Source organism: Somniosus microcephalus, chromosome 21, assembly GCF_052327205.1.
Source record: "Somniosus microcephalus isolate GS21.2 chromosome 21, FLI_Smic_1.0, whole genome shotgun sequence".
Classification (NCBI taxonomy): domain Eukaryota; kingdom Metazoa; phylum Chordata; class Chondrichthyes; order Squaliformes; family Somniosidae; genus Somniosus; species Somniosus microcephalus.
The window spans coordinates 37,979,810-37,992,896 of NC_141007.1; the positions used below are offsets into that span (position 1 = coordinate 37,979,810).

Here is a 13,087-nt window from a genome sequence, read left to right on the forward strand (position 1 = left end):
TGTTAATAGGCAGGTAATTGCCTTTCATCCTCTTCCCGCCGCTAGGTGTCGGGTCCATTCGCAAATCGGGGACCCGACACATGGGAAAGTTGTTTGGAGGCGGGTTGACAGCAGGTTTCCTACCCGCTGTCAATCTTTGCTATTTTGACAGCGGACCCACCTCCAAGCCGCCCTCTGAGCGCCGACAATATACAGCCCTACTAACACCAAATCAGACACCAAGCTGGATAAAACTCCTTTGTAATGTTATATTCCTTTTGTTAACTCTCAGCACAAGTGTGAGGGTATATTTTTAAGGTCATTGTAACCTGGTCTCTGACCCACATTCCCTTCAAATGTGGTTCCTTGCTGAGAGTGCTGCATCAGTGAGTTTACTCCACATATTTAACTGTTGAAGTTTTACGATTACTGTTTGGTTGGAGGGCTATAACTAACTAAGCATATACCCTCACACTGGTGATGGATGGAATTCAAGGAATATAATACCACGTGGGAGTTTTATCCAGCTGGCAGACAGTGCGCTCCAGGTTTTGATGTTCTGATAAAGCACCTCCATGGTAAAATATAGGGGGGGATTTTCAACTTGGGAACATCCACTTTATCTGCAAAAAATGAGTTCTAAGTCACTGAATATCGTGTTGCAGCCTCACATGCCCATTTCATGTACAAAATTCACCCGTCACCATTTTGAATCGGGGTTTCATTTAGGTGTCCAGGATACCCACCTGAAATCATTATGAGCCCATTGAATTGACTAATTAGGGTCCTGCACCTGTTTAAGGACTCCAATTCCCTTTCAACACCTATTCAACAATTCTGAATTGGTCACAGAAATCATTGCTGGGAACAGCCTGGAGGGCACCATTTCTCGTGATACCTAGAGGTCATCAGCTACGATTAGGTAAATCACAAGTTCGTTTATTAGACTTCTAGTGCGCTGCTTTTGATTTTTCTTTGCGTGTTTTGGCTGCTGAACTGACAGTAATCTGGTTTGTGAACGTAATTTGCTGAGTCAACAGAGGGTTTTGACCAGCAGCTTCTGTCAAACCCTTGCTTGGTTTCAATGGCTCTGGTGCTTGCACTGCCACTGTAGCTGGAAGAGGAGGAGGTGGCGCAGGCTAGACTCTGAGTAGCATGAGTTGCAGAGAGAGGAGGGCAATTTGCAGGAGGCCTCGCTCACCATGAGTATACAGGCCCAGGTCTTCATACCTGAAGTTCACCGAGGAGCAGAGTGTAAGGCGGCTCCACTTTGCCTCCTTGCAGCTTGCAAGAGGAATGGGAATGTGTTTACGAGTGGCGTGCTGAAGAGTCCTGAACATCTGTTTGTGAGGTTGGAATAGTTTGTCTGGTGCTATGAAGAAGCTATAGGCTTTTCTAAGAGAGGGCGTTAATTATGAGAGCAGTGGCAGAGTTTGGAAGCAGTAACAGGAGGAGGGTGACTGAAGGGTGTTCCAATGATTGGATGAGAGAAATGTGAAGTGGGGGAGGTCAAGAGTTTCATTGTTGCTGTTAGAGTAAAGTGGTGCAGGGCTGTGCTGACAATGATGACAAAACTGTGAATGGGAGTTTTACCTTAGCAGCCTGGGCCAGGTCCTTGAACTTTTCTTTGCACTGCTCCTAGGTCCAAGGAACTAAACTTACAGCCTTTACAAACTCAGTCACTTCAGACCAGGCTTCCGTGGCAGTGTAGCGGTGCACTATTCTCTCATCCGATTGGAGGAGGATATTCTTCCTCCTGCTGACGACCTCCACTAAAGCCACCAGGGCATTATCAGAGAATCCTGACGCTCTCCCAGTTGACAACTTATTGGCATCCAATACAGAAACAGGTGATATGACAAAGGGTCATCAACCTGAAACGTTAACTCTGTTTCTCTCTCCACAGATGCTGCCTGACCTGCTGAGTGTTTTCCTGCATTTCCTGTTTTTATTACAGAAACTGGTATCATCTCACTTCCACAATGAGCACTCTCCCTCCCCTTTTAAGAGGTACAGGCCATCAAGAACTGACATCATGCCATCACCCAAAATCCCTGCCCCAACAGGCGAGCTGTCCAATTTCCAGCGCGATTCGGGCTGACAACCTGCCCATTAAATTTAAATGAAGCACAAACCTGAAAACGGTTCATTGCCTGTGCTAATGTCACTGGGCGAGCCCACCCACTGCGTGCCTGTTTTGGGCACAAGTTGAAAATCTTCCCCCAAAAGGTAAATGCAGGGGAACTTAGTCAGCTTGAAAAATAACAAGCAGAAACAAGGCTAGTAAAAGGTTTTTTTATTGACAAGAAACAAATGACTTGTGTTGAGTTTTTATACTTGTCAAGATGAGAAATGTGTTGGGAAGTGAAAAATGCTGCCACTGCTGTGTACCTTGAGTGCTAGCAAGTCAGTTAGATTAAAAATGGCAGCAGCGGTAAGATTTCAACTCGGGAAACATATGGAAGACTGTATAGGGTAAATGTGCTAATCTAGCGGCTGTGCTCGAAGGGAATACAGGCTGGAGGTAAGGCTGTAACACTGTACTGCTGATTCTCTGACCCATGTCTTCTGGAGCATAGGATCAATGAATTTACTGTTGTGTATATTTTAGACAGAAGGTAATTGGTGACATATTGAAGAGTATAATACTCTACAGGTTTGGGTGACAACCATAAGGAGCTTTCCTTTGGTGGTCAGTCAAACTCTTTTGAATGTCTTGTAGTCCGCACCTAGTTATCTGATATTTGCTATGTAACCTGCTAATGACGCATGCCAGCGCCTCCAGGTCTCTTCAATTACTGTCCTCTGCACCACACTGACTGACTAGTTTCAACACTGATACCGATCGGGTAAATAGCTAGTACAGGAAACTTTCTGGTATCCGGCACGGACAGGACCGACGTGGTGCCGGTTCAGCAACAATTCCGGATAACCGAATGCTATAGTGAAAGATACGGACCTTAGAGCTCCGTATGCTTAGCAACAGCTTCAGAAGAGCGTCCATAAGTTGCAAGCGTCTCTGTAGCTTAGCAACAGCTGCAGCCAAACCCTTGCCTTCCTCAATTTGTTGCTGTGATAGTAATAAAAGTTATAAAAGTTAGCTGAAACCGACTCCTGAATTTTGCCAGTTAACCAACATTTCCGGTTATTTAGGGGCCGGTTAATCGAAAGTTTCCTGTAATATGAACAGCAAACCTACTCCCGAATGATGTTACTGTACCCAATTCAAGAATTATTTTGAGTACCTCTTCAGAAGGGCATGCGGTAGCAGTAGAATTTTAATTTAGCACAGTAGGAATTCTGCAAACGCCCCTGCTATTTCTGCACAGTATTCCGCGAGGCTGACCCACAGCACATTTTGGGGTCAATTTGCTCTGCAGATCATGAAATATGGCAGAAACCAATAGACTCTGGTGCTGAAAAAGCACACCACAGCTTGCGGCTGTGGGAAATCCAATTCACCTCCCTTGGGCTGACTGAATAAAATCACACCAGTGTCTTGATTTATTCAAACCAAACCAACTTACATTGACATTATATGCTGTTGATTGGGAAGCAATTTAGGTTCAAATAAAGTACAGTATACCCAGGAGTTAAAATGAGTCTCAGTGGTTATCTACTAAATTGGTTATGAGTCTATTATTTTTTGCAGTTCAGATAATGACTACACATTCTGGGAAGGTTTTAGTAAAGAACTAAAACATTCTTTTGTATGCACAGCCCCTTCAGGAAATCACAACACAGTGTAGAAGACCAGTTGTAATTTTGTCAGTAATTGACCCATTTAGAATTAGGGTCATTAGTTTTCATTTAGGACAGTAAATGCTTGTTTTTCTAAATCATTTTAAATGTTGTAGTTTTACATTTAAAATGTCACAAAGTCAAAAGAAAAATCGTTGTAAGCCGTGGCTAATTGAAGTGGCCAGCCGTAAAATTGACGGGCTTTAAATTGTTGTATTTTTCAATTCTTTAAATGGCTCAAGGTTGCAATTTTACATAAGAAATTATGTCAAGAAGTCTTTGGGGGAATGGGAACCTTATAAACCATGGATAATTGGTACAACCAGTTATAAAACTTGACAGCGTTCACTAAAGCAGCTTATCCTGCCTCGGCCACTGAAAAGCACTTTGAAGTTTTGATCGTTTTCATCCTCAAGGGATAAATTAGAATTTTTGTCCCTATCAAGGTGAGGGATGTCAGTGGCTAGTGACAGCTTATAGTGCTCCCAGGTCAGGTACAGCACTCAATGGAGGTACAGTACTTCTTTTTCCTGTTGCAATCCACTTTAATTCCCAAATTAAAGCACCCCTTAAATGAGCATTTTCCGTTTCTCAGCTTCTGATGGCCTTTCCCAGTGAATCTGCCAATTTGGTGCAATATTAATGGTGATTTGGCCTCTGTTGCAAATGAATTGAGACTGGCTGAGCTCCTTTCGCTTAGGAACCCTTACAGTCAATAGGGAAAGGTGAATTTCATCTGATTGGTCCCTGATTGATTTGGACCCATGTTGCAGAGGGGCAGAAACATGTGTGCTAACCATTGTGCAAAGCCCCCTGTCATTTTAATGGTTACATGAATTGAAAAGCAGGCTAATATTACCAGCTTCATATCCATGTGTCATCATGGGCGATTTCATCCCTACTTGCTCAGCAGAAACCTGACAGTTGGCAGTTAAAATCGCCCTGGCTCTTACCTGTCCGAAAGCCGCCATGATCGCAACATCTGCACTTTTAACCTGCTCTCCTGAGCAGGCAGCAAGGATACGCGCCTGGAGCTAACAAGGGCCCTTCATTACATATGCATGTTGCGGCCCGATGACATCATTGAGACCCAAATGGGGCAAGGGGGAGGGATTCCAATTCCTGGGACATTGGAACCGGTTCTGGGGGAGGCGGGACCAGTACAAACTGGACGGTTTGCACCTGGGCAGGACCAGGACCGATGTCCTAGGGGGAGTGTTTGCTAGGGCTGTTGGGGAGGGTTTAAACTAGAATGGCAGGGGGTTGGGAACCTGTGCGGGGAGACAGAGGAGAGGGAAGCAAGGATAGAAGCAAAAGACAGGAAGGAGAAAAGCAAATGTGGCAGTCAGAGAAATCAAGGGTTTAAATCAAACATGGCCATAGTAAATAATAATTCTAAAAGATCTAAGAGTGGTAAAAAAAAACAAGCCTGAAGGCTTTGTGTCTTAATGCGAGGAGCATTCATAATAAGGTGGATGAATTAGCTACGCAAATAGATGTAAACGGATATGATATAATTGGGATTACAGAGACATGGTTCCAGGGTGACCAAGGCTGGGAATTCAACAATCAGGGGTATTCAGTATTCAGGAAAGACAGGCAAAAAGGAAATGGAGGTGGGGTAGCATTGCTGGTTAAAGAGGAGATTAACACAATAGTAAGGAAGGATATTAGCACTGATGATGTGGAATCTATATGGGTAGAGCTGAGAAAAACCAAGGGGCAGAAAACGTTAGTGGGAGTTGTATACAGACCCCCGAACAGTAATGCTGAGGTTGGGGCTGACATTAAACGAGAAATTAGAGATGCGTGCAATAAGGGCACAGCAGTTATCATGGGTGACTTTAATCTACATATAGATTGGGCTAACCAAATTAGTAACAATACTGTGGAGGAGGAATTCCTGGAGTGTATACGGGATGGTTTCCTGGACCAATGTGTCGAGGAAGCAACTAGAGATCAGGCCATCTTAAACTGGGTATTATGTAATGTGAAAAGGATTAATTAGCAATCTTGTTGTGTGAGGCCCCTTGCGGCGGAGCAATCATAATATGATAGAATTCTTCATTAAGATGGAGAGTGAAGTAGTTGACTCAGAGACTAGGGTCCTGAATTTAAATAAAGGAAACTACGATGGTATGAGGCGCGAGTTGGCTTGGATGGATTGGGGAATGTTACTTAAAGGGTTGACGGTGGAAAGGCAATGGCAAACATTTAAAGATCGCATGGATGAACTACAGAATTTGTTCATCCCTGTTTGGCATAAAAATAAAACAAAAAAGGTGACTCAACCGTGGCTAACAAGGGAAATTAGGGATAGCATAAGATCCAAGGAGAGGACATATAAATTGGCCAGAAAAAGCAGCAAACCTGAGGATTGGGAGCATTTTAGGATTCAGCCAAGGAGGACAAAGGGATTAATTAAGAGGGGGAAAATAGAGTATGAGAGTAAGCTTTCAGGGAACATAAAAACTGACTGTAAAAGCTTCTATAGATATGTGAAGAGAAAAAGATTGGTGAAGTCAAGCATAGGTCCCTTACAGTCAGAATCAGGGGAATTTATAATGGGGAACAAAGAAATGGCTGACCAATTAAATACATATCTTGGTTCTGTTTTCACAAAGGAGGACACAAGTAACCTCCCAGAGATGTCGGAAGATAGGGTCTAATGAGAGGGAGGAATTGAATGAAATCAGTATTTGTAGGGAAATGGTGTTAGGGAAATTGATGGGAGTGAAGGCCGATAAATCCCCAGGGCCTGATAATCTACATCCTAGGGTGCTTAAGGAAGTGGCCCTAGAAATAGTAGATGCATTGCTGGTCATCTTCCAAAATTCTATAGACTCTGGAACAGTTCCCATGGATTGGAAGGTAGCTAATGTAACCCCACTATTCAAAAAAGGTGGTAGAGAGAAAACGGGGAATTATAGACAGGTGAGCCTGACATCGGTAGTGGGGAAAATGCTAGAGTCCATTATAAAAGATGTAATAGCAGAGCACTTGGAAAACAGTGACAGGATCGGACAAAATCAACATGGATTTACAAAAGGTAAATCATGCTTGACTAATCTACTGGAATTTTTTGAGGATGTAACTGGTAGAATAGGTAAGGGAGAACCAGTGGATGTGGTGTATTTGGACTTTCAGAAGGCTTTCGATAAGATCCCGCATAAGAGATTAGCGTGTAAAGTTAAAGCACATGGGATTGGGGGTAAGGTACTGACTTGGATAGAGAACTAGTTGGCAGACAGGAAGCAAAGAGTTGGAATAAACGGGTCTTTTTCCGAGTGGCAGGCAGTGACTAGTGGGGTACCACAGGGATCGGTGCTAAGACCCCAGCTATTCACAATTTATATTAATGATCTAGACGAGGGAACTAGATGTAATGGGAGTGATTTTCATTCAGAAGTCGGGAAGGAGGCAGGACTACAACTTTTGGGGTTGTAGTCCCGCCTCCATCGAGATGCGGCCAATCCACGCGATTTTAACTTGTTTGACTTTGTTGAGCCCACCCAGCGGGCTCAGCAGGCCAATTAAGGGCCACCCGGCAACAGGTGACGTCACAGACTAAAATTTCATCTGTCAAGACGTTTTGACAGATGAAATATCAGTGTTTCACAGTTGTTTCAAGCTGTCAAACACTGACAGTCTTACTTCTAACCTGAGTCCTTCTAGAAATCTCACCGGCACAGAAAGCTGCAGGCTGTCACTTTTGGTGTGGTGTCGGGACCCCCGAATTTGGGGATTTAACCCCCCGCACGCCTCCAATCCCGACTCCACGGGTCAATGAAAATCGACCCCAATATCTCCAAGTTTGCAGACGACACAAAGCTGGGTGGGCGTGTGTGCTGTGAGGAGGATGTCGAGAAACTCCAGTATGATTTGGATAGGTTGGGTGATTGGCAGATGCATGGCAGATGCAGTATAATGTGGATACATGTGAGGTTATCCACTTTGGTGGCAAAAACAGGAGGGCAGATTATTACCTGAACGGCAATAGCTTGGGAGAAGGGGAAGTGCAACGAGACCTGGGTGTCCTTATGCACCAGTCGCTGAAGGTAAGCATGCAGGTGCAGCAGGCAGTTAAGAAGGCAAATGGTATGTTGGCCTTCATAACGAGAGGATTCGAGTACAAGAGCAAGGATGTCTTGCTGCAGTTGTACAGGGCCTCGGTGAGACCACACCTTGAGTATTGTGTGCAGTTTTGGTCGCCTTATCTGAGGAAGGATGTTCTTGCCATGGAGGGAGTGCAGCGAAGATTCACCAGACTGATACCTGGGATGGCAGGAATGACGTATGAGGAGAGATTGGGTCGATTGGGCTTATATTCACTGGAGTTTAGAAGAATGAAACTTATAAAATTCTAACAGGACTAGACAGACTAGATGCAGGGAGGATGTTCCCGATGGTCGGGGAGTCCAGAACCAGGGGTCACAGTCTAAGGATAAAGGGTAGGCCATTTAGGACTGAGATGAGGAGGAATTTCTTCACCCAGAGAGTGGTGAACCTATGGAATTCTCTACCACAGAAGGCAGTTGAGGCCAATTCATTAAATATATTCAAGAAGGAGTTAGATATATTTCTTAAGGCTAAAGGGATCAAGGGATATGGGGAGAAAGGAAGGACATGGTACTGAATTTGGATGATCAGCCATGATCTCATTAAATGGCGGAACAGGCTCGAGGGGCCGAATGGCCTACTCCTGCTCCTATCTTCTATGTTTCTATGATTATAATTTTAACTCAAACCTGAGTGGGGAATCCACCTCGAGTTCACATCGAGCCAGGGATTCAAGTCATTCAATTTGGACAGTGTTGCAATAATTAAAAAAACGAGACAAGATGCAGTATTAGTGATGTCATTGGCATTAATTATAAATGTTATTTAGTTACAGGGCAGAATGTTGCTGCATTATTTTCATCCCTCTCTTTTGACTCTTTAAATTCAATTTTGCATTCATAGAGATTCTGTGAAGCAAGTGCTATAGACATCCATTTACCATGATTTTGAATGGTTAGAGCTTCAAATGTTAATCATCAAGAGTTGAGTAAAGCATCTGCTTGGTTACTTATTACTAAATAAAATGAAGTCATGTCACTTTTTGTTTCTAAACAGGAGAATAAGTAATTTATAACTATTCAACCTGACAATGCCATTGTGATATCTGGTATTATCAAAACACCTTCTGAATGTTCCATACCATCTGATAATATATATGCTATAGGATCTCTAATGACATTGCTCAAAATGGGCTGGCTAAATTCTTCCATTAGAGTCAAAGATGTCCTTCCCTCACCTGCCACTGACAACAGAGTTTGTCTCCTTCTCTTTCTCGCCCCCCTCCCCACCATTCCCCCACCCCCTTCACCAAGGTGTGCATGTCCTCGCTTTTCTCTTTCCCTCCCCACCCAAAATAGGTCCTTCGTACCCCTTACAACAGGGTACTTCACTCTCTTGCTCGCTTTCTCTCTGCATGTCCCTCTCTGAGAGGGCCTCTCTCCCATACCCTCTCACTCCAGAGGAACTTTCTTGCTGCTCCCACCACCTCAACAGCATCTTATGTTCCTTCTTTGCCTCTTCCCCAAACTGTAGTGCCAACAGTGACTATACTGCAACAGTATTTAATTGGCTGCAATTTGCTTTGGGAAGTCCTGAGATCATGAAAGGCAAGTACTTTCTTCCAAGATAAATAAAGTTAAAAGTTTTTTCATCAGAGTAGGACTCCTTTGCAGTTAGGGCCCCTATTGGTTGTATGAAGAAGGAGGTGAATTTATTTGCATGTACATTGGAGCTCCAGCTACACAATGCTTCCGGGGAAATTTATTTGTAATATCGGAGACAATAAGCAGTATTAGATTGAATGTCTGCATCCATGTGTTATATTCATGACCTGAAATGTTTTCAGTTTTCAAGTTGTTCCATTAGTTAAATGCACAATTCTTGAGTCTGGATTGATTCATCATTTTGGGCTCAAAACTGGTTATTATCCAGTTAATAGATGAAGCTCAAGCAAGTTTAGCGAGAAGCTTTTCCTCAATATCCATCAAATTGTCCAAAGCTCTAAGACATAGATCAGTCCAGACCAGAGGGCTATGGAGGCGGAGTCATTGAATATATTCAAGGCAAAGATTGACAAACGTTTGAACTACAGGGGAATCAAGGGGTATGGGGAGAGAGCGGGAAAGTGGTGTTGAGGCCAAGATTGGATCAGCCATGATCTTATTGAATGGCGGAGCAGGCTCGAGAGGGGCCGATTAGCCTACTCCTGCTCCTGTTTCTTATGTTCTTATGTTCAGTTGTGAGAAGATGCTTCTTTACGAAGCAATTTGAACCAAACCATTCTGTGTGACTGACCATATTCAGTATGATTAGACACCATTACTGAATTACTGAAAAATAGTTTGATTTTTCACTGGTACTTTGTTGATTTCTTTTGTGTATGGCATTAACACTTATGCACATATGCTATTTCAATGCATTACACTTAAATTTAAGCATATGAATAATGTATGAACAGATTGGATTTCTTGTTTGACCTAGCATAAAAGAAATCAATGCAAGTGAAATACAAACACTGGACCACATTGTGAAAGCCCTGCATTAGATTTAAACCTGATACATCTTTGACCATTTTAACATCTTGCAGCAATTTTTAGGTAATGTTTATTAATCTTAAAATTACATTAAATTGTCTTTTTATTTTCTTAGATTTGCTGATAGATGATTCATCTGTTTGTTCTACCTTCCACATTGCACTGTAACTTTTATTACAGTCAATGAGCTGATATTAGCACACAACAAACAGGATTTGTTTATGTAAAGATAATTTAAGCCCCAGTCCATTTCCTTTATTATTGGAAGAATTCAAACATTACTTAATTAAACATTTTTAGTAGTTTAAAATTGCTCCTTGCCAATTTAATCTCTCATTTGTTTTCCTTCCATTTTCTAAGGCTTTCAACTATTGAGCCATAGCCTCTTGGGAGACTTGATGAGACAAATCACAGGGATCTGATGGTTTACATCTGAGAATCCTGAGGGAAACTAGGGAAGAAATAATGGAGGCTCTTGACTATAATTTTCCAAAATTCCATAGAAAAGAAAACTGTCAGAGAACTGGAGGTTGGTAAGTGTGATTCTCTTACCCTCATATCCACAATCCCACCACCCACCCCACCCACCCCACTTTCAAAAAAAGAAGACAGGATAAGCCGGGAAATTATAGGCCAGTCAGTCTTTGTAAATTAGTACAGTCTATAATATGGGATGAATTCACTGAGCACATAAAGAAACATGAGTTAATCAAGGCCAATCAGCATGGGTTTCTGAGGGCAGATCATGTTTAACCAATTTTACAGAATTCTTGGAAGAAACAACTGAGAGGCTAGATGAAGGAAATACAGTTGGTAAGGTTTATATATGGATTTTCAAATAGCATATGATAAAGGTATCACATAAGAGACTTAAGGAAAAGATAATGCTCTATAGAACTAAGGGGAATGTGATCATATGGATGGAGATGGTTGGGGATAGATGTTATTTACCACAGATCTAAATGATCTGGACATAAAATTGATGGCACAGTATCAAAATTTGCAAATTACACCAAATTGGGGAGTATGGCAAATTGTGATGAGGACAGCGAAAGATTGCAGGAGGCCATGGTAAGGCTAGCAAGATGAACATATCGGCAGCAGATGCAGTTCAATGTACAGTTTGGAACAACAACAACAACTTGTATTTATATAGCGCCTTCAATGTAGAAAAACATCTACCGGCACTTCACAGAGGTGTAATCAGAAATAAATGGATGTTTCAGTGCTGTGGCAGGGACGGAAACCTGATTGGAGAGATTCAAACATGGAGTTCCAGGAAGATGGGCATGGATTTGGGGGGTGGCAACATGTTTGAGGACTTCTGAGAAGAAAAATGAGGTTGAAGATGGGGCAGGACAGAGGGTTGAGGGTGGATTTTTTAAGGATGGGAGGTGAAGATGGCAGTTTTGAAAGGGACAGCACCTGAGTAGGGGGGAGCCATTTACGATGTCAGCTAGCATAGGGATGATGCGCTATCAATTCTAATAAAAGGCTGGGCAGAGTTCAGAACAACAGGCTTTTATTAACTACTGAATTGCACTTCAGACAGATCAGGACTATGCCTCTAGTGGACGACCGAATGCCAGGAGCTGCCATGCGGCCGCTGTTATACTCGGTAACCCAGGGGCGGAGTCAGCTGAGGCATAGTCAGGCACAACAGTGAAACAAGAGTGAACGACAACAACAACAACAACAACAGTGAACACAGTGAACTACAGTGGTTTACCACATTCACCCCTCGTTTAAAATTAAGTCCGGCGGGGTGAAGTGTATCAAAAGTTCGAGTAGGCGAGTCTGTCGGGCGGCCTCGTTTGCCGTCGAGATCTTCGTGGCGACGGTTGCGATGGTACAGCTTCCCACGACGCGTCTTGGGCGGGGTCCAGCACCGGCGTATCGTCCCCTTTGGTGTTGGGTGGGCAAGTGGGCTCCGGCTGGTCCTGGGGGCGCGGCATGCCGTCTACTGGGGTGGAATGGACAGGGGTGAGAATTGGGTCTACTGAATTTTGGGCCGTGTCGGAGGGGGTCGTGGTGGGGGGAAATGGTGGCGGGTCAGTGGACCCCGAGGGTGCCAGATCTCTAATGGAGACTGTATCCTCCCGCCCGTCCGGGTATGCCACGTAGGCGTACTGGGGGTTGGCATGGAGGAGGTGAACCTTCTCTACCAGGGGAGCCGTTTTGTGGGACCTTACATGCTTCCTCAGCAGGACGGGCCCTGGGGACGTCAGCCAGTGTGGTAGTGAGTTACTGGATGTGGACCTCCGGGGAAAAACAAACATTCGCTCATGGGGGGTTGCGTTGGTGGCTGTACACAGCAGTGACCGGATGGAGTGGAGCGCATCGGGTAGGACATCCTGCCAACGGGAGGTCGGGAGGCCCCTAGATTTTAAGGCTAGGAGGGCCGCCTTCCAGACCGTCGCGTTCTCTCTTTCAACCTGTCCGTTCCCCCGGGGGTTGTAGCTGGTGGTCCGGCTTGAGGCAATACCTCTCATGAGCAGGTACTGACGGAGTTCGTCGCTCATGAAGGACGAGCCCCGGTCGCTATGAATATAGCTGGGAAAACCGAACAGAGCAAAGAGGTTGTGCAGGCATTTAATGACCGTAGCGGTGGTCATGTCCGGGCAGGGGATGGCAAAAGGGCAACGGGAGTACTCATCAACTATGTTGAGGAAGTACACATTGCAGTCAGAGGAGGGCAGGGGCCCTTTAAAGTCGATACTCAGGCGCTCAAAAGGGCGGGTGGCCTTGATCAGGTTTGCTCTGTCAGGCCTATA

The 13,087-nt window shown here is 44.1% G+C and overlaps 1 long non-coding RNA gene across 1 annotated transcript in view; it reads left to right on the forward strand.

Annotated features, from left to right (window-relative positions):
• The first annotated feature begins 598 nt into the window (after positions 1-598).
• The window catches only part of LOC147102710 (uncharacterized), a 58,754-nt gene continuing 46,265 nt past the window's right edge, over positions 599-13,087 (forward strand). Inside the window, exons 1-2 of the long non-coding RNA XR_015073070.1 lie at positions 599-901; positions 10,674-10,846. This is a non-coding gene — a long non-coding RNA (uncharacterized LOC147102710). The remainder of the gene's footprint in view (positions 902-10,673; positions 10,847-13,087) is intronic.